The sequence below is a fragment of the Bombus pyrosoma genome, linkage group LG4 (assembly GCF_014825855.1).
Source record: "Bombus pyrosoma isolate SC7728 linkage group LG4, ASM1482585v1, whole genome shotgun sequence".
Classification (NCBI taxonomy): Eukaryota; Metazoa; Arthropoda; class Insecta; order Hymenoptera; family Apidae; genus Bombus; species Bombus pyrosoma.
This window is the reverse complement of record NC_057773.1, coordinates 1002087-1028172: the sequence shown is the minus strand read 5'-3', so window position 1 is coordinate 1028172 and position 26086 is coordinate 1002087. Positions and strand designations below refer to the sequence as shown.

The following is a 26086-nucleotide window of genomic DNA, read 5'->3' as shown; positions in this document are numbered from 1 at the left end:
TCGGTTTCCGTCCTTCCTTCCGCCACTTTATTCCCTATCTCCGTCGATCGTTCTCTTTCTGGCAACCGCATCAATGCACTGTTCGGTTCTGTCCTCCGCGTTCAAATTTAACCAGCAGTGTTTTTAAAAAATAGCGCATGTTTCACTCCAGGAATCAAACAACGACTATTCGTTTTGAAAAGACTATTGACCTATCGGCAGTACGTCGCGTGTGACGAAAGCGTCCGCCAATGAAGACGGGAGGAACACAGTCAACAACGAGATCTAAGGAGAAAACGAACGAGACTCAGAAGCTCGGGCCGAAAAGCGAAGCAAATTGCTTCGAACGCGCCACTTGCCATATGTCCCAAGGTAAATTAAACAACAGAAAGAAACGCGACATTCTCGTAGAACTCGTCACAGTCTGCGTTGTTCGATCGTGCTAGCTTTTCTAAATAGTTGGTGACAGCGTGCCAACTATGCGCTAGACGTTTTCTAGACGTTTCTTTGCTCGTAACTCGCGCGGTCGCGCAGCCATTCCGCGAGTATCTACTGCCGCTTACGAGGTGATTACCGAGCCTCTTGTCACGAATGAATCGACGAGAATAAATTTATTATTGACAATGCGCACCACAAGAAAGCACCACGGCCGCCTTAACGAACAGAGTATCCCGTTTCCTCCTAACTCTTTCAGCCGCGAGTCGGACGAACAGAGGAGTAGTCGTTTATGACGCGAAATTATTTAACCAAGCGTCGAATGGAGAGGAAAGGAGACGAGACGAGAAGCAAAATCGTAGACCAGAGAGAACGATTGAGATAAAAAAATGTTTATCTAGGTACCTATTATGATTCGACTCGGCATTTATCACGCGTTGCATCCGCGTGAAGCCCACGAAAGGAAGCCTTACACAACGCTAAAAGCAATAATTCATCGGAGCGAAGTAAGAATTCGTAAGGGTAAGGACCGGACGAGCGGTGCGTGTCCGGCGTGTACCGAATAATCAACCCAACGAGAATACTCGGCAACGCACGCACATTATACCTTTTACATGCGCCCCCTTTTTTCACCGAGCCTCGTAATCGAGTTCTCCCCCTTAACCGGAGCTCACCTAATTAAGTCACCCGCAGGGTACCTTGATTTATTTGGATCATGTAACCAGAAATCGTCGATCGGTTCGATCGGCATAGTCGGCGATACGAGTAGACCGTGTAAACTTTTTGGCGGGCGAAACCGCGGCGAAAAAGCATCGGGATGCTCGCGGTTCGTTTCGACGCAGTCGCGGCTCACCCCATACGCGATTGCCCTGCTGCTTGCCATGTATCTTTCGCGCGCAACGTAATACATGTATCGTTCTGTGCGGTGCCCTCGATAACGCTCGTCGAGCATCGACCCGTGTGGGATCCGCGGCACGCCAGGCCACGCCGCGCTACGCCGCCCCGAAATTCACGCACTTTAAACCAAGCGGGGATGATTTCTCTCCGCCCTTTCCTTCCTTTCTTCCTCCCTCTCCTCCTTCCTGCCTTTCTTCCTTCCTTTTCTTCTTTATCCACCCTTCCCCGAAACGCACGAGCGTAGTTTCGAGCAGGAGAACGAAAGAGAGACGTGAAAGGGAGCGAGCAAATGTTCGGAAGAATGTCGGTGCGGTGCGTCGGTGCGCGATGAAAAATGTTCAAGGCCCGAAGGCGGTACGTGCCTCGGAGAAGGGCCCGCTGCGAAACGGCTCCGGATATCGATTCAATAAATGCCTCGATACCGTTGTATACGGATACGAATGTCGATCCACCGCCACGAACCTCAGCGCCTTTTCTCTTGACGTCCAGACGAAAGAAAAAATAACAGGTTGGTCGTAGGGTTTGCTTCGAGAAGATCTCTGGGAACGTACGGTATTAATTGACAAAATAAATACGGTAATTTAACAATCGACGGGGAAGAATTCGGATTTTGGATTAATGCAGTCTGCCAACCAGATGCCGCCTTTCAAGCTAACCCCGGAAAGCTACGGACTATTCTCTTTGTGCCCTGATATTACGCGTTTTTCTTTTCTTTTTCTATTTCCTCGTTTCAATCCTTTCGAACGTAATCCCTCTTCTCTCGAAATAATTTTATCAATACGAAAGATTTTTCATCCGTTTCATTAATAATAATGATAATATCTATCCCGAGTGAAAATTCCAATACGTATAGAGACGATCGCGCCGATGCATCCTCGATCTAATATTCTTTCATTTCGAGAATGGATTCTAAAGCCAAGAGAATTTCCGTGGAAAGGGGCGTCCACGCGAGACGCTGGAATTGAATACATCTATCGGTAAGATGAATCGCCTAACGAACATTCTACGACGTCTATCTTCCTTTCTCATACGAGGAGCAAACTCCAGCAGGAATAAGGATATTTTAGAACGAATACCGGTGCACGAACATAAATTAAGCAACCAGACACACACGAACGCGCGAGTCCCTGTTACTGACACCTTACGATTAGTTACGCGGCATCCACTTTCGAGGCGAAATAGTGTAGGTGGTTCTCGGGGAATCCTGCCTAGGCCGAAGCAGCAGCGGCGGAGGGATTTGGAAATCGGGAAGTTATTACGCCATGAGTCCCCTTCTCGACTCATCTAGTCATCTTTGATTCGGCACCGTGAAAAAAAGGGGTGTCCGCGTTCACGATAACGGTATTGAATCAGCGTGACAGAGCATCGTTTGATAATCGGATGATTTAACGCGATAACCTTTGCGTAAATAAGGATCGGCTGACACGAAGATCGGGAAATACTCGAAACCGTGCTGAAGTATTAGAAGTCGACCGACAGAAGGATAGACACCGGATAATAATCGTCGGTGGCACCGATGATGATGACAAACGTTCTAGAAACTAATCCTGATTCGTACGACGTGTCTCGCTCGAAACTTTTTTGAATGTGATTTCGCAATGGACACCTTGACTTTCTACATCGCCGAGTCAATGAATCTCGTGCACGAACGAAATTTCCGCCGAAGGGCAACACAATCGAACAGTGTGCGATGACCGAGTTCGGTAATTAACTCCCGAATGATCGCGTTAAGGCGTGAAAATACAAAGGTCTCTCTTTCCTTTCGGAACAAACCGTACACTCTCCCCGTACAACGCACAGTGGCCCATTTCAGAATTCTAGGTGGAATTCATTATAAAGGTTGATGCCTCGAATATTTTTTAAACTAAAATCGTTTTAATTAGAATTGTTATTTATGTTTACATATATTACTAATAATATTTTAATAATATAAATAGTAATAACTTATAGATTAATGAATAATTGTTCAATACTATATATCTTAACACAATATAATAATGTAACATTGCTAAATAGTAACTGTCGGTATTAAAGAATACTAATTTATTTTATTCAGTGTCTGAATTATTATTTCAATTACTATCGTTAAGAGTACTGTTTTATCTTACGTTTGGCCGAAAGTATTGATCAGGACAAAAAAATATCTTTCACGTTAGGTGGTATTTTTTCTCAAGAAGTGTTCTCAAGTTTGAAATAACAGGATCAGGGTAAATTATGAAGCATATCAATGTTTGTACGTATTCTTGATGTTTTGCCGGAGAATTCTTCTCTGAATTTCTTGAATTCCTTATGGCTAGATTCCTGAACGTCTCCGGATAACTGGCCGATCGGAATTAGAAATTTAGATATTGTTGTTGATCTACACATCAATATCTTATGAACCTTAACTGGCGTAGGATACTAATTGCAAAGATTTACGTATAATTCTGCAGTTTCATTTATATATGCTTCAAACGCTGAACTGTTAATCTTCGTATAATATTTACGACAATACCGGTTATATCTGTTACTAGTGTGGCATTGTGCAAATGCTTAAAGATAGTATTGCCATCCATCATGCTTAGATATATCAATCAACAATCCAATTTCCGATCGGAAACGTTATTCTAATGATAATTTCTCTCTTCACAGCTATGATTCTTTTTTCTTCGATATCTCGGACTTGTCACCTTTTAATATCTAATTTGTAAGACATATGTATGAAACGTTCCATAAATCTTATATATTCGTGTAAAACTGATAAGCCTCAGGAGAATGATTGCTGGTTACATTGTTTTTTACGTACGTACAGTGGCTCACGAAAGTATTCGAACGCTCACATATGCAAACTTCAATGACCGAAATAATGTACAGTAAAGTAATTTGCTTAGACAAGCGGATGTCAATAGGAAGATGGAAGTCTTAAGATTATGTCAGTAAAATTTGAAAAGGATTCAACAACGTAGCTAGGAGCTATGATACATTTATTAAAAACATGCATTGTAAGTGACTCACAAAGGTATTTGAACGCTACATATATTATTAAATTATTTAATATTAATATTTTGTTGGACCACCTTTAGCAGCAATAGTATGTCTCAATCGACGTTCCATACTGTAAACCAATGATTTTGTAAAACTACACTCAACGGAGTTCCATATTTCTATAAATTTATCTTTCAATATTTGCTTTGAGATTATCTGAAATTTATTTAATCTTTTCCCGATTCCAGCCCATAAATTTTCAACCGGATTTATATATGGACTTTGCGGTGGAGTAATTAACATGTGTAATGTGTTATATACGATCCATTCCTTCACGATTCTAACAGTATGCTTAGGATCATTATCTTATTGGAAGTCGAAATCTTCCAATAATTCTAATTTACGGGCACTTTCTTTAAGATTATTTTTTTTAATATTTAAATACTTATATTTATCAAGTATTCCATCAATAAATATCAAATTTCCGGTACCACTGGCAGCCCCATGCACCCCTACACCATGACCGATTCACCTCCGTGTTTCATTGTTTGATGTAAATATCGAATTTCCAATTCCGTATTTGGTTTTCTCCACACATAATTTTGACCATCTGAGCCAAAAATGTTAAACTTTGACTCGTCCGAAAAGATGACTTTACCCCAAAAAGAATTATCTTTATTAATATAGGTTTTTGCAAAAGTCAATCTTTTTTATGATTTACAGCTTTAATATATGACTTCTTTCGCGGTACTCTGCCATGAAAATCATTGTTTCGTAAGATTCGTTGACATAATTCCGGGTGAACTTCTTTATGAAACATATTAGCTACCATACTTGCGAGTTGAGGAGCGGATGCAGTAGGATTTTTTTTAATTCGCGAATGATAACTTTCTCCTCTCTCCCAGTCAATTTCTTTGGAACGTAATCGAGCTTTGTTCGCAAGTGTTCCCTCATTCTTTCACTTTTTTATGATATAATGTATTGTGAACTTACTTCTGTTCACAATTACGGCAATCTTGTTATATGATTTGCCGTCCTCACGTAATCGAAATATTATTTCTCTTTCACACTTTTGTTTCGGACTTTCTGGTATTCATTTTAAATACTATTGTGCACACTTTTACGTTGCTGTTACTGAAACGATATCTTAACATCAAGTGAGCGTACCAATATTTTCATTTAGCAATGATGTTTACATTCGGTGCAAAGGCAGATGAGAAACTATCAACAGTGTTACAGAGTTCAAATTCTTTTGTTAGACACTTATCATGAATTTTTCTAATAAATTCCATAATTCTTGCCTATATTATTGAATCGTTTTCAAATTTTACTGGCATAATCCTGAGGCTTTCCCGTCACTATAGATACCAAATTGTTTTAATAAATTAGTTTAGTACACCTCATTTTTTTAATTGAAATTTGTAAGTGTAAGCGTTCGAATACTTTCGCGAGCCACTGTATGACTTGTGAAATATTCATATCTTTCAGAGTAACTATGCAAATATAGCATTTTCGGATTTTTTTCCATCAGCTTTTCTATCAACCGTGGTGTCAAAAAATTCATATTGAGTTACCAAATCGTAATTTCTAAAAGTTGTACCTCAGCTTTTGATTAAATTTGTCGCGTTATATCGTTGTACTCGTTGATAATATTTCGACTAGTTTCCTTAACGAATCGAATTTTAATAGGTCTGCAATACTTCATTGCTGATGTTCCAGAAACGAAACTATTTTATTCCGCTATTCAGATTTAACAAAATTTTATATAAACATAAATACCTGAATTACAAGAATCCATAATTGATGGGATAACAAAAATTCGCTTTGCAACAGAATATCATGTTAGAACTGAAGACGAAACCAAGGCTGACTGGTACATTGTTTCAAGAGACGAGAGCCTCGACTCTCGATTATCGATTGTTCACTTACCACTTCTCAAATGTTTTCAAACATTCGATGCACAAGGCTTGTTGAATAGATTTCAGGCGACAATGAACTTGTCAATACACCTAATTTTAAGTTAATTCGTGATAACAAGATTTTCCGATTAATTCCACGTACTTTGAAGAAATAGCCCACTATACAACGATCGTAATCTCGAAAGAAACGAACCTTCTTCTTCTTTTCGCCCAGATAACCAGCGTGATTCAATCTCACTCGTCTTTCGACCTTCGCGAGCACGCAGTATTAAACTACTCGAAATTTGCTGCAGGCTGTCCGATTCATCACGCGAACGTTGGAAAATATCGCGTTCCCTCGCGCAGGAAACTGAGCGCAGAATCGAAATTCGATGGTAAATAAGAGTAGAAAGGGCACAGTTGCTTCGATAAAGACGTTGATACTCTGCGGACGAAAGAGTCATGCCGAGCCGCGCGGTTATGCGTTAAAGCTTAAAAGTGCGTCGCAAGATGAAAACCCTGACGAATCGCAATGAAAGGAGGTCCGTTGCCCCGCAGGCAGCGGCAGAAGTATTGCGTTACAAACTGCAGCCGGTTACCGATTCGCTCACCCACATGAATCGAACCTTTCTTGCGAACAACTTGCCTGCGAGTCGCATAACTGCCTTCCAGTGTGCTTACGCAATTACACCCTGCTTAATAAACCTCGCGCTTGTCTCGCTTCTATAGACAAATTCCATTTGTCCGTTCCACAACTACATCGGCCTGATCGCGTGACGCGTCGTTCAACGTGCAAATTGTTTTCTCGCCTTTGCACCGTGGTAGTACGTAGTTCCGCTGTAATCGACACGAGAGATCTCGTTACGCTCGATATTCGAATCGTCGAAACGTCGCACTTGCCAATTTTTCTTGGTTACGGAACGTCAAATCGATATCTTTCTAAGATGGCTTACCGATCGTTTCTCCATATATTTGTCGATTGTAAAAAGGCTTCACGGATATTTATTTACATACTTATTCATTTATTTTAATTAACGGATAATATTTCTTCAGAAGGTTAATACGGTAAGAAACCAGCGAGTATGATATACATGTAGTATCACGGACAAAAGGCTTAGGAGTTAGCGAGTAAACCATAAACAATGTCGCGAGAGCCAAGGCGCCGTCGGGCCCATCAATGTGTCGTTGGTCCTTCAATTGAATAAGTTTCGTAAAAATGGCCTACATGACCCTGGCTACGAGCGGCTGCGGAACACGTGCGTGGTGGACCTAAGAAAAGACAAAGGGATGCTAGAAGTCAGAGTGAGAGTGTTAGTTGAGAAGTCGGAGGGAGTCAATCGAGAAGTCAGAGAGTGCGAGTTACGTTGTCGATATAGTGTTGCTAGCGTTGTCGAGAGAGTATGGTCCGCGTGAGAGAGAACGTTAGATCCGTCGTGGCCGAGAGTTGTCTAGATTATAGCGCGTTATTGTGGCTAGTTCATGTTAAACAACCATCGTCCTTCTGTCTAATCAACATCTGTACAATCCATTCATTCTAAATAAATCATAAATATCAGAATATATAATTATAATATATTCCTTTCGATATTACATACATAGAACGTGAACGCAGAGCTACGAAAGGTTATGTAATACGGATTTACGGTTTAAAAATTGGGACAGAAGACAACCAAAGAGGTCGAGTTGATGTGCCTGTCGAATTTGCCTGTCTGCAAATGCGGTTAATGCAATCGTTAATAACATGAGCACGTTGATATAGAGATACGCGGAATAAACGGATAATATCTAAGATTCCTGAGTGTATCATTAAATTGAAGTAGACCGAGGATGTCGGAACAACCGATATGATAATTTAAAATTTTTTAAGTAAATGACAAGTCGGATATAAATCTACGTTGCTCAAGAATAGTTGCTATAATCGTATCGTAATTATGGCAAATTTCCGGGATTGGCTTATGAATTTTATAGGAAATCAAACGCAAAAATTTATGTTGAATTTTTTCTATGGATCTTAAATGTGTTGACATGGTTAAAGTTGAATGTTGTTCGCATAATAGACCAGAGAGCTCTGGAAGCAGGAAGAGTTATTTCTTTAAAGTTCTCGGTGAAGGACAAGATTGGAATACACGTTATTCCAAGATCTCGTACAGAAGTGATGTTGCTTAAACCTTCTCGCGTGTACGGCGTTCAAATCTTGTAGAGAATTTACAATACGGAACGGTCGAAATAATAATACAATTCTAATAAAAAGACGAGCGAACCTCTTGGTCGAATCCCTCGGTCGAGTCACACGCAAGTTGTTCGAAACGTATTTCCCTATGAAGTTTGTTACCGAACGTTCTTTACATTTCTGTACCTCTCGAGTCTCGAGGCCTACGATCTCTATGGTCTCCGGGTCCAGCGCGTGTAAAGATAAGCGAAGTTTATCGGGAATTTTGATTTTGCGATAAGCAAAGGTTACACACAAGTAATTTCCGCGTTCATTTGTTCGTAAAATCGTGTCGTTACGCGTTCTAAATTACGTTCGTCCAGATAGTGGCAAGATCGTGTGTTTTCGCATCGAACGAAACAGGAACGTTGCATTTTTATCAAGCTATTTAACTAATTAAGACAGTTTCTTATTTTTTGTTCATAATTTGTGTAACGTTGACGGCTCGGCGCAGCGTTACGTCTTAAACAAGATCGTTTCGCTTTTCACACTGTTCCGGCTTGCCGGTAGGTACTATAAACCGAAAGATCAAAGAGTCAACGAAGGAGGAACAGAAAGGGAGAAAAGGGTCGTGCGTACATACAGGAGGATGCAGGGAAAATATCCGGCCGTGAAGCGAGAGACAGAGGCCGAGAAAGGGAGAGAGGAAGGAAGAGAAGAATATCCTCTCTTCGGAGGGTTTATGGTGAAGGTGAACAAAGCGGGTGGCGGTAACACGGCCCGTACGCAGAACTTCTCGTGTTTATGTGTCTACGGCTGGCTGCGAGTGACACTAATTAATGAAATAATGGCACCGGGACCAACGCACTCGCGAACCAAGGTGTCGAACGTCTCGCGGCGGGGCGTAGGCGGTTATTTACGCTCATTTGCTTTGCACGCTTTTGTCCCCTTTTGTCGTGCTGCCTACCTCTCGCCATACTACCTCGTTCCCCTCGTAACCCGTGCGACCTCCTGCTCGCCAAAGAACCGACTCCTGCGACTTGATAATTCAGTCCACAGCTCCCCTTGCTCGAGTTCTAGATTCCGTCGCTGACGACGGAAAGACGAGGGACCATCCGCGATCGAAATGAAATTCTCAATCGAGAAACACGATAGCGTCGATTTTACCGCTTTTCCCAATATCCATGGCGACGAAATGCCGAAGATTCGATATGGTTGTGCTAGCACGCGGCGAGAGCGCAAATTCGGTTTTCGCGACGCGGTTTTCGGGTACAACGGTAGAGTCCGTAGTAAATCCACGACAAGTCGGTGCTGTCCTCGAGGCGACGGGCCGACGAATTTATCCAATTCCACGAGATCCCAAAGAACTTTTAATACGTCTGGGATGTATCTACTCCCTCCCTCCCGTTTCACTTCGATGTAGCCCAGGTAACCGGATACTTTCTGTCGCGCGAAGCGTCCAAGCCGATCCCGATAATTAATTGCGCGGAATCCACATCCTGGCTTCGCCAATCTCTTCTTCTTCTTCGTCGTCGCCATCGCCGTCGCCGTCGCCGTTGAGCTCCAGTCCGAAACTTGTCGGATCTTACGATACCCATGATTCACTTTGATACTCTATGGGTAAAGTCGCGCCACCTTAACGCAAGATCAACATAGTTACGAAATCTTTTCGAAAACTCGAGTGTTAGATTTTTCGAATTCTTTTACGCTATACAACGGTTAGATTATAATTGTGCTTTCTGAACCAATTCGCTATGCCGTACGAGTGTAAATCAAATTTGGCATCGAATGAATCACGCGAACACCGCGATGCTCCAAAATACATCCGAAATGAAATTATGCTATAACGCAATTACTGGAAAGCCGATGGTATTCGCCGGAACCTCGGTTTAAGTGAACCGTCATAAATCGGTCGAGGCGAAATAGATTGCAGGTGCTTACGGCGCCGCGTTCCGGCAGACGCAATATATCCAATTCCATATAAATACCTCTTGGAGTGGCGCTAATTTAGTTAGCAATTCCGCGTAATTTATATTCCCCGACCTTCTACCTGTTATCCCTGCCACTGTCCTACCGACTGGCGAATTACTCGGGAAGTGGGCAAACCGATCGATTATCTATAACAAATGTGATGGTGACTGTCGTTAAAATCCTTGAATTTTCATTTTGCTACGTAAATATTGCGGTTTACGGTGTTCGTTGATGTAAGATTGGTTACAGTTGAAACATATAGACGAGTTTCAATCAGTTAGTTAGAAAACGCATGCTTCGGCCCGGCAGTTCCCAAAATAGGCGATAATCACACGTCGCAAGACAGGAAGTCGACTCGATGATATTGAGACATCCGTGGACCGTTCGAGTTCATGAACGACTTCGAACGATAGTTCGTAGTTTGCCCGTAAACGGGCAGCTTAATAGGTCACGATCATTACGAGTTCCTGGTCGGGATTGAAAACGGGTTTTTCCACATACAGGCGTGGCACGAATTTTTCCAGCCATCTAATAACCCTAATCGAGAAACATTCGTTCGAACTTTCGCACGAATGAGCTGCGAAGGGAAGGATTCGCTGCAACGTACAGAAGAAAAAAGGTCCGTCCGTAATTATTTGCAGCTGCGGATCGTCTTCTTCGACCAAGTTCCGTCCGAGGGAGAGATTTCGCAACGCGCGTTCGTCGAACTATGCCATTGAATCGGCTTGGTGCGGCCGGCGGTTTCGTTCCTCGACGGTCTCCAGGAACGTAACCGAAGAAAAGTTAAAGTCGCGATGCAGATAGTCGGTTAGAGACAGATCGTGGCCGCGCAAAGAGGAGCGAGCCTGAAGGAGGGAGCAAGAGGAAGAGGACACGACTAGCGGCACGTTTGAGTATTCAAGTCGTACCGTATCATAAACTGTCCGCCCGCGGTCCCCTCCTCCTCCTCCTTCTCGTCCCCATATCTCTTTCCATAGCTATGTTACCACGTATGTAGCTACGTATGTCCGTCGGTCGGGTTGTCCCGCGGGTACACAGTTGTCCAGTACTGGCAGCAGTTTCTCCGATCCCCGGTAGCTCCGCTGAAAAGTCATCGTACCCGCTGCCTTCTCGAAGGACACTCCTGGTTTTCTCTTGGTTGTTCTCGACGAAAAAGAACAAGTGGAAGACGGACAGTGACACGGAGCGTTTCGTACGTGTCACCGAATACGCGCCGTAACATCATAGGATACCGAGCAGCGAGCGGCTGTTCGATAATATAAAAAATACAATCGTACGCGAAACGTGGAAACCGACGTTAAAGGGTCGTTTGGCTTTCCGCGAACACGGCCGTTTTTCTCCGATCTTATCGTGCAAAATATTCGGGAAGATCTAGATTCCACGATTAAACGAAGGATTATCATTCGCTGTCCCTACTTTTTATTTCGTGACCCTCGGTTTTATGTTCGAGAATCGCTCGCGTTAATGTCCTACGATTCCAGTTCTTGCACGAGTATCATTAAATTCCCACCGCTGCCAGGTAATCAACATCACGCAGCTAACGTTTTTCGCTCGCTTATAGATTTTATGCCTGCAGTCATCTGAACGATTTTTACGCAACCGCGAAAACGGAAGAGCTTCCACACGGAACACTCAGCCGACACGCGAAAACCGATGCTCTCACACGATGCTTCTATCGATCGATAGTTAAGTGCTAGCGTTTCCGTGAGACGATAATGGATTAACGTCTTCTCGTTATTTCTTGCGCTTCCGTTCTACGTATCTGTCTAACCGCGTAATGTGCCCGCGTTTTACGGGAACCGCGAGAATATGATCACGTGGCGCTATCGTGATTCGTATTTCGCTAGGTTCTAATCGATGGATTCGTTCATAAATCGCGCGACTTGAAGGAAAGTCGAAGACAAAAAAAGAGAGGAAGGCATCGCGATATGAAAAGACAGAGACGACCGACATCTCATTAAGATGCTCAGCCACGAGAATTGCGGTACTTATCGATACGCGAACCGAAACCCGATCGTCCATGGCAGACAATGCAACCAAGAGTTTCATGCCAGGAACTTCGATTGATCTCTCCTCCCGTTTTTTTCTCCTACCCCGCTTCTCTTTTTCTCTCAGCACTGTTCTCGTCTTGCTCTTGCGACCGGGGCTCGAATCCGGTCCTCCTCGTCGAGTTCTCGTTATTCTTACCGTCCCCTCTCTCCCGCGATTGTCCTCGACCGTCGAGCGACCGCAGCACGACGAGGGCACCGACTCTAATTAACGTTGACGGTAATTAACATAAATACCAGCGCTTCCTTGCTAGGAGCTCGTCGCGGCTCTGCACTGTAACGGCGATCCCCGCTCGCGATTCCGCGCTAATCGTTTGCTCGTCCGTGTTTCTGATTTCTCCTTCCATCGGTCATCATATCTTGCATCGTTCTCTACCGTTTTCGTGCCACGTCTTGGTTACAACTTACCTGAAACGGAAAAAGAAAATTCGAATTAGCAACGTGGAGAAAAAATTGATCGTCGTTAGTCGGACTCAATCATCGATAGGTGGATCCTACGTCGAGACGGGCTGTTAATGTAGTAAGTAGCATCGGTAATGATAATCGAGGACATTTCCCTTGGCCCATTGGCCGTCCACGACGGTCGATAAGCGTGCTTTCTCCTATCTATCGCGATTGCCGGGAACGATACACAACGTCGTTATACGAAACATGCGTGCACAGAGAGAAACGAACGTAACGAGAAAATAAGAGCCGGCAATCTCGGTAACGGCACGGTAGGGCTTACCAGGTAATAAATACGACACAATACGCTGCCTGTTATAGCTGGTAACGCGACCGTTACGCGACCGCCGCGCCACGCCGGTTCTCTATTCAATAATCGATATACGTGTAAACATATTCCACGGTATCTAGATACGCACGAAATACAATTCATAGTTCGCGTGGAGAATTTATCGCGCCCTACCTCGTTTCACGGACAAATCGCCAACGTTATCGAGTTGCCCGCGAGCTTGACCGCGACAAATTTTCCAATCCCGATTACAGTCACGAGCTTTCCCTTGAGAATTAATTCCAATTATTAGTCGACCTCTACGATCGAAAGATTACTCGTTTCGCTTACTACTCGCGAAAGGACGAGCCGCTTGATAATCTCCGTCGCCTGCTTCAAACTTTGCGACCTCTAAATAGCGGATGCGCTGGCGACGTTTCGAGAAAGATGTTTTCGCGTCGCTCGAGGTTTCCCGCGATCGAGGATAGACGAGTGACTCCGTATCGCTAGAGCGTGGCAAAGGCGTGAGAAAGACGGAAAAGGACGACGATCGTGAACATAGTCGGATGGAGAGAGAAGAGAATGCGAGCGAGCGAGCGAGCAACGAGCTACGAAGTCAGAGCGGTGGATCTGAGCGTTCGAGGCCGTCCACGTAGTGGCTCTAACACGGCTCATTAGCCTACAGCGTCGCTAATGAAAGCTCGTTACCCGGGTGCATGCATGCCGAGGAAGAAAAAGAAGAGTGGGAGGAGGTAAAGGAGGCAAAGGACGAAGAACACGAAGAAGCGCCGGGTGGGGATTCCCTCCGGTGTATTTTGCGCCCGGTGACTTAGTATTCGCAGGCCGCCCCCGCGAGTGCCATCGTCGAGGCTGCCTTTAACCGGCAGGACGCTGACGACGTGTATATACGCGCGGACTGCTCGCTCTTCGCGACGCTGGAGGGAGAGGACACCTTATCTGGAACCGCGGATCTAAGTTGATTGGGTGTGAGGTACAAGCCACTCTCTCGCGCCCTACGTCGAAGAACCGAACAAGGCCGAGGACGCGGTAACCTTCGACCAGCTCTTTCTTCCTTCTTTGTCTTCTCCCGCGCCGGAAACCACCGCACCTCTACCATCCCCGATGTTTCCTCTGGTTCGCGTAATTTTTTACCGCGTTGTTCGGTGTTCACGCTCAACCGATGCCGAATTTATTATCTTTGCCCCGTCTCCACGTTTTTGTACGGTCGTTCGGTTAATAGCGGAGGACGCGTCGCCGTGGTAATCGTTGCGGGAAGCGGAACACCGCGCAGTAAATTCCTTCGGCGCGCTACTAGGCGAGCATGCACGGCACGAAACGTTTCCTTTGAAAATGGCTATTCGTAGGAACGGTGGGGAATGGTATAGAGAGATTCGACGGAAGTGTGTTCTCGCCGGTGGTAGAAGGGCGGAGCAAACTTGTAAAAGCTTCGTTACCCCTAACGTCGATCCCCTCGGGATGAAAGGTGCCGACTTGGTGCTGGAGGGTTGGCCGCGGATAGCTCTTTGCACCTCTGCCGCTTTATGACCGCTAAGTGTACCCAAATCCCATTCCGTGCCATAAAATTCTTAGAGGCTTGGTCGGTGGCGCGGCAGGAGGCAAAATGACCACGGGGTCCTCTATCGGCCGCGTACATTGATCGCCGCACCACCGAGCTGCCGATCGTATACGTAATACGTGTCCCCCTCGTCATCTTATTCTACGACTCGATACCGGATAGCTCCGACGTGGTGGCGGCTATACGCAGGTACTTACGCGATACGATCGTCGTACGATCCAACGATTCGCTATAAAATTTGCGAAATAGCGGCGACACTTGTGATCGAAGGACGCGCAGGTTTTTAGTTGCGGCGGAGACCAATGTACGGGATAATCTGTAGCCGGCCGATATGGCCAGTGCAATTGCATCCACTTTATGCCGGGCAATTATTTAAAATCGACCACGATCAACGCCTCGTTAACCCACTTTTTTGCGGACATTTCCTTTGCCCGGGTTTTTTGCCGGGAATGGACAACGACAGACCCTCGACGGTTTGACGATCGAGGGAAACAAGAAAAGAACGAGCGAAGGTTCGATGCGAACGACAGAAAATCGCGGGAATCGCCGCGGCTCGGCAACGAAACGCAAACGAAACCGGCGAAAGAGGGAGAGGGGAGGGAAAAGAGACGAAACGGCCAAGGAAGAGGATCAACCGAAGGAAGGAGCGCGGACGGATCCACGGATACGACCGCGATACATCCAACCTATAGCATCCGACGTTATTAGCCCGGCGAATCGCGCGAGCTTCTACCATATTATTACGCGCAAAATGGCTCATTATTATCATTATTATTTCATATTTTCTGCGCTTCACCGAGGCTCCGAAACCATCGAAAAGCAAAAAGTCCACGAAATTAATATAAATAAAAGCTCTGAACAGGAACGCGGTTCTTGATAGGAAGGGTCGATGAAGAATGCCCAAAGATGCCCAAACGCGAACAGAGGACGAGGTTGAAGCAACGCGAACACACGGCCGTAGGTAGAGGAGGATGATGAGGAGGATCACGAAAAAGCTCGGGAACGAAGGGTACGAGAGGAAGACCAAGACGAATAACACACGTATACGTAAGTAAAGAGGCGCACACAAACGCGCGGCCACCACTGCCTCTTTAGTGCGTATGTATATATGTAAAGAAAAGGAGGTGAGAATTCAAAAACGTCGACCATATCGCTTGCTGGCAAGAGACGTCTCTAGGCATCGAAGAAGCAGAGAGAAAGAGACGGGGGATAACGGTGGCGGTGGCGGCGGTGGCGGCGGCGGCGGCGGCGGCGGCCGATGGCGGTGGCAGTGGCAGGTAGAAGAGCGAGGGACGGCCGGTATTAACAATAATTATTGGTTCGAGCCCCTCTCCATCCGCGATCTTTCGAATCTCAAGATCACAAGTGAGATCAATTATGTCCGTCTGATTAGCTCAGGCATCCGATCGGTATACAGACACGAGTATTATATGGACGAGGCTTTCTCTCTCACTCTGGATACCACGTGTACACGACGCGTGATACAGAGTCTGCTTTTCTCCGTCTTTCGATCACCGGTGAACTCATTTCCTCTCGATACCTTCGCCGCTCCTCCGCCATCTGTCTCACGACTTACAACACGGTACAACGTGCCGACGTTGTTACACGCGCGAAACACAGACTTTTCGTGGGTAAAATCGATATCGTAAAGACTCTGACGTCTCTTTCCGAGTCGAACACCTTCTTTTCGAAGCTGGACAGACGTGACGATGATATGGCTAGAAACAGCCGTCGATATACGTATTACAAAGGTCGTAAAACGCCTACCGGTGCTGTGGTACGCGATTCCTCGAGGCTCGCCGGCTGGCACGCGGTCACGGCACGGCGCAGAGAATTGGCGAGAACGAATTGGAACTGGACGTCGAAGAAGAAAGGAAGAAGGATGCGTCTTCTGCCGAAACTGCAAAATTTCCTCCTCGATGCGGGGCAAAGAAACGCGTAATAGGCAACGTTAAAGCATGACGACTTGATTACACCGGACGAAGACTGACGCGGAATGAGTTTAAGAAATTATCTCGTGGAAGAGGTGTATCTCTTCTGCGTTCCATCGAGTTCAGGTAATAATTTTCTCGTGAAACTTTCAAAGTGGCGTGCAAAAATTAATACGCTTGAGAAAAAAGACCGGCTCGACGTCGCATTTGCCCATGCCCGTTCCCTTTACCCTTTGCGCAATTAACCGTGCGGAATGAGGAGGTTTGCCCTACGGTCGAGAGAGGAGTCGAGAGACAGAGAGCAAAAGGGAACAGTCTCTCGGCTGTCGAAGAAACCAAGGAACTGTGTGTGTGCGCGCGCGCGCGCGCTCGCGGCTGGGTATCGAGGCGTCGATCGCTCCGCGGGATATTCGTTCGGTCCTGATACCGACCGTTTAACGCCTCGAATCGAAAGATTGGTGTATCCTCCCTCTCCCTCTTGCTCTCACACGCCGCGGTTGTTCCTCTGCCGAGTGGTAAACAGGATCGTTGCATCTAGGGAGGACGATAACCCGAGCCAAGTTGCACGCACGATAGGTGTAGGTGCGTATCATAGACAAGAGGAGCAAAGTGAGAAAGAGAGAGAGCGCGCGGTAGGAAGGTAGTTTGCAAAGTAAAAGGTATCCACCTTACCCCATAAATTTCGTTCGGCGATAGTTTACGAGGCGGCACCGCCCCGTGTCATTATCGCGCAGAGGAGAAGCACCGGTTCGCGTGGAACACACCGCATCGATCGGACTGGTCTCTCTTTCTCTATCTCTCTCTCTCACTCTCTCTCACTCTCTCTCTCTCTCTCTCTCTCGTCTCGATGTAAACCGTTTATCGAATTTTTCTAGCAAGCCCGTTCTCTCTGCGCCACGAGAGACTCGATCTGCGAGCTGAATCTTCCACGAGGCCAGTTCTTCCAGTTCTCCGACTAGACGGGCCAACTCCTCTTTCCTGTCTTGCGCGAACCCCTTCTCGCGTCCGCAACGACGGCATCACGTGGCTCACAGTTCGCGACCATTTCTCCCGCGATTCTTAACCAATAAACGACCGTCGGGCTACCGATAAGCGGACTTTGACCGGCAATTAACGTGCCGAAGCTCTCCGCCTCGACCACGCGCGTGGTTACTTTATGAAGTAATATACGAAGAAGAAGCCGAGTGCTGCGTAATCGAAAAGGATACGACTGCAATTTGCTGGAGAGAACCGGCGCATTTGCGCGAAAGATACTCGAATAACTTACTCGCGCTGTTTCGACGCTTCGTCCCCTTCTTGCCCATCAGAGCCGACACGCGGCTACGCTTGCCGAAGGGGTTCGAGATCGTGTCACCGTCGAAAGACGGGGACGTTATCTCGAGACCGTCGCGACGTTTCACGCAACTCCGTCCTTTCATTCACGGACGCGTTGCTTCTGCCTGTTGTTGTTCAGCTTTTTACCAACAACTTGTCATCGGGTCGATTTGTTCGGCAATTCGAGTACCAGAAGAAGGAGAAAAGCAAGGAGAGGGGATCGTGAGATCGAGGGGCTGACCGAGAGGAGGCTCGGAGACAGAGGGAAGCTGGCAAGGTCTAGAGGCCACGAACGAGTGACTCTATCTGCACGCTAGTAGGACATATCGGATTACGTGTTTTGCATCGGTCGAGAGAACTCCGGCAGGTTGGTCCCTGGACCGGAGAGACGAGAGAACGAGACGCACGAATCTCGATTCGTGTCACGAGCCGAACAGAGAGAAACGGTTTCGTCGGTCGCGGTACAGAGAACCGACGAAGATGGAATAATTATAGACTGGCGCGAGTGGCCGAGGTGGCGAGATATCGAATTTCTGCGAGCTCCCCTGCAACGATATTTTTTCCTCCGATTGAACCTTTCTTTCGCTGTCCCTTGTCGAGAGAGCGCGCTAGAGCGCAAGGCGGGAAAAGGAAAGAGAAAACCCGAGAAGGTAGGTATCGCGCGTCAGTCGAGAGACCGTGAATCCAACGAAACGCACCTTCCTAAGGTGAGAACGATTATGCCTCTACTCCCTATTCTTTCCCCTCTGCCGCGTAACCCTTCCTGCTCGCTTTCCCTTCAACCCCTCTCCCCCCTTCCGTTTTGTTCTTTTGTAAACCGAGGTTATCCGAAGAACCTCGCGAGGTTATCCTTTACACGAGTTCCTTCTCGACTCGCCGGAGATCGAGGCTCCTTCTCCGGGTCGCTCTGACATATTTATCTGGTTCCTCGTTCCCGCCTCTATGAGAATTTCCATCCTCCTTTTCTTCTTCTTCTCGTCGTGCCTCGGCATCGTGGATCAGCCACGGTATCACCGCGTCCGTATAATATCCGTGCACGTTGCATACACGCGTTGCATACACGATACAGTCGACCCTCTCCTTCTCCCTCTTCCTCTTCCTCTTTCTCTCTTTTGCCCCTTTTGCCCGCCAGAGAAACGGTGCCTTGAGTATATAACGTAATAGCAATTTAATCAATAAAATAAGAGGATCGCTTTGCCTGAGCGCTGCCCTCCGAGACTGCAATAATTACAACAGAGAATTATGAGCGGCTATACTTGATTGGATCTATACGCGCTTCTCCTCTTTTTCTCCTCTTCTACTCCTTCCTTTTCTAGCCAGTATCTTCTCCTCTGCCGCCCCCCTCTCTCTTCCCTTTTACCAGGATTCACCATTCCTTTCTCTTTGCTCTCTTTTCTCCCGGCCAAATCTCTCTACTTCTTTGTTCATTCTGTCCGGGATAAACATGGCCCGAAGTACCAGAAAGAAAATAAGAAGAACGGAACGAAACAGAAGTGGAGGAAGTCATAGCGACTTGCTGCTATTCTTTTCGATCGTACCGGCAATAAGACAGATTTCGTGAGGAAGAAATATTTAAGAAGCGACAGTATTCCGGAACGGTACCGTCGCGAAATTCCAATAAAGTCGGCGCAAGAAGCCTTGACCCCGGACGGTAGTCGAAGATAAAGAAAATACGCGCGCGTTGGTAACGCCTTCTGCAAATTAATGAATCCAAAGAACGAGGAAGAGGATCGGACACTCCTTCGCCCGTTCACGTTACCATCGTTTTAATCAATATTCGAGTCGCGATTTTGATTATAATTACACAACATTGACGGAATTGTGATTTATTATGGGTAATTATTAGAGACCGGTTAGGTGGAGGCTTTCTTGTTTCAACTGCGGATTGGATCTAGCACAGATAGAAACGCGCGGGTACATCGAACCGATGTAAATTGGAAAATGAGGAAAATGAGGAAACGACCTAGTCCAAGCTCGCGATCGGCCGCTGTTCACGCCATCCGGCCCCGCAACTGTATCTTCGCTATATATTATTAATTATCGTAGCAATTGCTAATTAACGAGTCGACGATGCTTTTACGATCTCGATATCAAAGGAAGTAAGTAGATGAGATTGCAAGACGAGCAAGTTTGGGGCGGAGAGGAAAGAAGACGACGCGACGACCGGTTCGATGTACTTGTATATAACTGACGCGACAGGTGGACGCACTAAACGCAACCACAAACCGCTACCAATCGATATACCGCACCCGATAGCGTAATAACGACGCGACTGATATGTCGTGACTAAGTAAACAGATAGAGTCGTTTGTCGTCTCGTAAGAGACCTCCCATCGTTAAAATGCGATGCTGCCTTTGGGCTCTGAAACTAAGATTCCTTCTCTCCAAAAACGGTCAACGAAATTAGTTTCAATCCCTGAGATTCTATCAGTTGTGTATCGTAGAAACGTTTCGCAAACAGCGTAAGTGTGCCCCCAAGCTATTAACATACATTTTCAATATTTGAAGGTTCTCAACCGAAAGGACCAATATGCATTGTCAATATTGTCAATATTATACAACGATATTGTGAATCTTGAAATTAACTGTATTCTTGATTGTCTGAGGGCAGCCTAAGATTAATCGACAGAAGAGGGTAGAGCCAACAAACGACGCGGTCTCCTGGGGTATTATAGACACAACCTATCTTTTACGGCACAACTAATTGACTCGTGGTACACCGCCACGAGTTATGTCACTATGCGCTATACTTGGTTAGGACAAGCGTACACGCTCGTGGAGAAGAGGGCGTGTTGCGATAATAAACGGGTAGCGTTTCATTAGCAACCGCTAATACCGTACACGTTAGTTCAGCATAGCGTAACTATCATCGGTTGTAATACAGCGGTCGCTGATAGCGCCATGAGGAACCGACCATTAAGAATGCTCACGAGAAGAGCAACGTTCGTTAGCACAGCCAGCAACGCGATCGATGCATCGCTGACGCGACCTGCGTCACGCTACACGCTATTCGCAGCGTTCCGCGAATACTTCGATATTCGTCTCCTCGTTCGATAAATGTCCTGAGAAACAGCATCGTTTACCGTTCGCCGTGTTACATATTTACAAAAGAAGAACACGTTCACTGTAGTCCTATCGATCGGTCTTTTGTACATGTATTTGTTCGGATGCTAACTCGCGTGGCGCGAACGATCGTAAAGTAAAAGCAAGACGGAAAGTAAATACTCGACCATTACCTGCGTCGCGTGTTTATGGCGTTAAAACGATCTATAGTTCACGAAACGCGTGTAAAATCACATCACCCGCCATAGAATATGGTCGAATATGATATCTAATTCTCCAAAGGCAAGGTTTCATTCGTCATCGAAAATTATATCGCTGTTATACCGCTTTATCGTATATCAAAAGAAAAAAGTACCACGAAAGTCGCCAAGTGAGTTTATAGTCGCTGACGCGACGCTCGAAAGTCGCGCGACCACCTCGGCATAAAGATCTTTCGGAATGTGTGCACAGGCAATTAAACGCGAACAATCACGTAATTCTAGTTTCGTGAATTCTAGTTACGTTGCTGGCTGTTCTCGTACTGCTACGCTCGAATCGGAAGAGAAATTTCGACGCACCTGTCGCAACGCAAGAAATTGCCACGCGGCTAAAATCGTTTTATCAACTGGCAGCGAATTTATACTGGACTACTCTATTCTGTACTCCAGGTTCGCCACTGTAAGCTGCGAGTATAATGCACGGTGCAACGGAACGCGACTCGCAACCGATGCGTCTCGCATCTTAACGTTCGGTACGGCACCGCGAAACTAATACGAAGCCGCGGTTACGTTGCTCGGGTGTTGTGTCGCCATTCGCACCGTGCGAAAACATCGTTTCTTTCCGTTCGCTCTGAATCGAGCTTCTCTTTAGATACGAGCTGACCCGCGAAAGCGTTTTCATCGAACTCGGAGAGGAATAGGCAGGATCGGGCAAACGGCTAAAGGCACATGGGACGAATAAAAAAGGGACCAAGTCGCTCGAATACGATATTACGAAGATTGCACGAGAACGGGCGAACGAAGGCGGCTCGAATGGTATAACGCGTAACAGGAGGAAGGGAAGAGATAAGAGGTCGTCGATGGAAGAAGAAGGAAATGCGTGAGATTAGAGAAGGAGGAGACGCGGCTACGGGGAAGGAAAGAGAAGAGAGACGCGAAGACTCGAAGGAAGCAGGGGACCCGAGACGGAGGGCGAGAAGGGATCAAAATTACCCGACACGAAATTCCTCGCTACCAATCAGCGTGGAGATAATTAAACGAGGGGAGGATACACGGTGCACGAGGGGAGGAAAAGAAGAAAAAAGGGAAGAAGGAAGATAGGATCGAGGGAGGGGCAGGCGTGGCCCTTCTCGAGAATGATGGAAGCACCGGTAACCGGCAGAAAACGACGATGGGCCTGTACGAAATGAGGAGGAAGACCGATGCGAGGAGAAGGAGGCGGAAAAGAAGAGATGGAGAAGAAAAGGCAGGAGGTGGAAGACGATGACGATAATGTATATAATAACACGCAACGGTGCAGTGGGGATAAGGAATAAAGGATAAGGGATAAGGAGCAACGAGACTCGAGTTGCGTAAGAAGCGCGACGACGCGCGCTCGGGGTCACAGCCTCCGCGATCGAACCTGTTTCGCTTCCTCGGAGCAACCTCCCTTCCCATTTATTCCTAGCCGGGCATACTCGCGGTCGCGAGATACGCAATCGCTCGAAGGTCCGTATTTCGTTTCTCGATGTTTTCCAGTCGATCGCGCATACACGCGATCCACCGCGTAATAAAATGCGAAAGATCAGAAAAAGCCGTACTACGAAAACGATCTTGGATATCGATGACAATTAATCGTATTGGCAGCTATTCATCTGGAAATTGTTTAATAAGTTTCGTTTCTCGATGTAAAATTTTTATTTAAGGAGGGACAAAATCTCGTCTTTCGGAGCGGCGTGCGTTCTCTCTTTCGAAAGAGAGAGAGAGAGAGTGAACGGGGAGAAGGGCGGCAGGAGGATGGCCACGAGAAAAGATAAAAGAAAGAGGGAACGAAGAATCGTAGCGCGGTCAGGTACAAACGGAGCTCGCAAATAGGCTATGGTTGGCCAGAAACGTTTCATGTTTCCGTCTTTGGTGTCTCACGACTCACGATCACCGGCATCGCGGCAGTCGGCCTCTGTCTTTTCTCTTTAAACATGCCTAAAAGCCCAAATATTTGAGGTTATCCTCGACGACTGCTGTAAACACGAGACGGCGTTTACGTTTCTTCGGATTCCCCTTTTTGCGGGCCGCTTAACGGTCGATCTTCCCGTGTCCTGCTCACGTCGGTTTTCGTGCGGCTACGTTCGCAAACGGGCACAAACGTGACCCACGAGTCCACGAGCCGCGGTTCGTTGACACGCGAACGTCCAACGTCTCGATAAACGCCATTCCACCCTTAGAGGAAGGAGCCTCGCGTGAACTAGCGCGCCCGCATCTCTACGTCCGATTCGACGCGCATGAGACAAACCGATCAACGCGTTCGCTTTAATTGAAAACGGAAGCAAAATCGAAGAGACGAAATGGAAACGATAATTCCGCGCGACAAAAAAGGAGAAGGTTTGCGGCGTGGCGTCACAAAGAGCCGACAGAGTCGTTAATCTCGGTCTAAATCTTAACGCTCCCCTAGTCTGATGTATCCCAGCGTGTTTTCTTTCATACCCTGGCACTCTCGAGTTTACGATGAACCAAACGAACGCGTCCCTCGCTTCACGGTACGCGTAAACAAAGGAACGCACGGATTAATCTGAAAATGGAATATTCAGGAAGGCAAGCGAAGGGAGCGATCGCGTGGCTTTTAGAGCTACCGGAGTTTTAACACGTTTTAGTGTGTTTAGAGTGTAAATTCGAGATGCGTTCATCGACGGAGACCGAGCCATCGGCCATTGGTCGATACGAGGTGCAGCACGGCCAAAAACATGTTTCGGTGTCTGACAAGATCCAGCTAACACCTCGTCGCTAACTGCCTCGACTGTTTTCACCTCGCGCCTACACATCGCGCCTTCCTCGTCCCTAGTCCCTCGGCCCTTTGCCTTTACCGACCAGCCTTTCTACCGCGTGTTTCGTTAATTTACGTTTACATCGTCCCACCATAAAGACGAAAGCAAATGGAATGCAGTGATCGCCGCGTCGACGTAGAAGGATTCCTCGTTGGCGAGCAGTCGAGCACTCGACAAATTAAAGGAGAGGTTTCGTATTGCGTTATCTACTATCAATAGATATGAAATATTGTGTCAAATCCAGAAAATGGGAAAATAATAAAGAAAAATTACGGAGAAACGGTGGAGTGCGAACTCTGCATCTCCTCGAAGCTGAGATGCCGAGGGGAAATGCGCGAAGCAGCGTTAATCGACCAGTTTGAATTGGAGAAAAAAAGAGAAACGACGTTTCGTTCGAAGCCACGAGTCCATCGTTTCTGGCGAAAGCATTTACCGTTTGGTGATTTATGCCAGTATAGTCGATACGTCGACAGCTTACGACAGCACGCGACTCTTCCTATTGCTTCACACGCTCGCCACTTGGAGTAATCTCTCGACGCCTGCCAGGTACTCGTCCGTTGTGGCTCGAATTTGTCGGTAATTACGTTAAAGCCTTTTTAACGCTTTTTACTCGAGAAAGCGAAGGACCACGGTAGATAAACGACACCGAATTGAAATATCTCGCAACTCGGCAGCCTCCTTATCTTAGGAATTCCATGTTTCACCGGCGAGAGAGCCATTTGTACGGGAGCATAGACGGCGAACGCCGTTTTAACGCCACTCTCTTTCTCTCCTCTCTCGTGCCACCGTTTCGAAGCGATCGGTCAATCTCGATCGATGTCTCTGTTGTGTCCATGGCGCGCGAGGCTAAGAGATGCCGTTGAGCGCGCGCGCGTCATCGATGCCGCGACCGAGCCACCAGCAAAAAGAGAACGTCGACGAAAACCCACCCAGAACTGCCGCGCCGGCGTGGCGTCCGATCTATCCTGCCCGTCGACATTCTCATGCCATTGACATTATCGTCCTCGTGGAAATCTCGGCGTGCCGCGCGTGCTCCTCATCTTCGCGCGTCCGCTTGTAAACGTGTCCTCGCGTTGCCACGTGATTAACGCGTAAATAGAGACAAATAAATCGCACGACGTTCCAACGGTTACCTCCTATCAACGGTTGCCTGCCAACGGTCAAGTATTGTCATTTTCATTGCGTAATCGATAACTCCGCGATTCCTCCTTTCGGCGTTATTGCCACTTAAACAACAGCTTCCAATTAGAAAGAAAATAGAAATGGGAAGTCTGCGAAGCTCCGGTCCTATCTCCGATCCGGTCGTATCTTCCGGTTCTTTACGAGCAGTTTGACGAAGCGAGATTCATCTTCTTCCTATCCTGGTATTCCGATCGTTCCCTGATATTTCGCCGCAGAATGTGTCAACGAGATCTGGAAGCGGTTGTAAAATGTCGGGTAAAGATTCGCTGATATTAAATGCACCGATATTCTACAATTCAGCGTTATCCAGGACAACCCTCCATCGCGTCGTGACAATCTCTTTACGTTCGTGGTTTGCGCTCGTTTGACCTGACGCAGATCAATTTTATAATCTCTCGTTCGCGTCACCCTAACAGTCTACCCCTTGGATTAACTGGCGTTCCATGTTCAATCGACTCGGGCCACGATCCGTTCTTGAGCAAACAATATAATTCCGATCGATCTGTGGGCGGTGGCCCAGACGCCACACGGGGATGATTTCATGCGTCCCGTCGCTTCGACTACAATCGGTACAAAACTTTGTGAAAAAGATATGGATCGCGTGTGAGCCGGAACTGCTAAAAAATGACTTTGTTTAATAAGGAACAATCCCTCGAATCGTTTGTAACGAGCTTCAAAACCCCGTCGCGATACGTTTCCTTGGCACGCAAGCAGCGGTAAATCATCAATAAAATGTTACAGAGCATCGCCGCCAAGTAACCGTCCGCAGCCCGGCAATAATAATTACTCGGGCTGCGTGAGTTATTGCCGAGCGTTATTCCGATTACGCAGAGGGAATTACGTGAGAGAAAGTGGGCGAGAGAACCGCAGCCAGCGAAGCAAAGTTGCGCTTACTTAGCGTCGCGTCAGTTAGTCCCCGAATCAAAACGATCGAATCGATCCACATTATTTATTCGTGTCACATGAATGACG

General features: G+C 46.7%; 1 protein-coding gene across 2 annotated transcripts in view; it reads right to left on the bottom strand.

Annotated features, from left to right (window-relative positions):
- LOC122567248 (protein dachsous) overlaps positions 1-26086 on the bottom strand; it is a 213652-nt gene that overhangs the window by 106585 nt on the left and 80981 nt on the right. Inside the window, exon 1 of one of the 2 annotated variants that reach the window (XM_043725621.1) lies at positions 12579-12597. The exons of the other annotated variant lie outside the window; for it this stretch is intronic. The gene's annotated coding sequence lies outside the window, so the exon portion shown is untranslated. Of the gene's footprint in view, positions 1-12578; positions 12598-26086 lie in introns of those variants that run through there. 2 annotated transcript variants of the gene reach the window in all.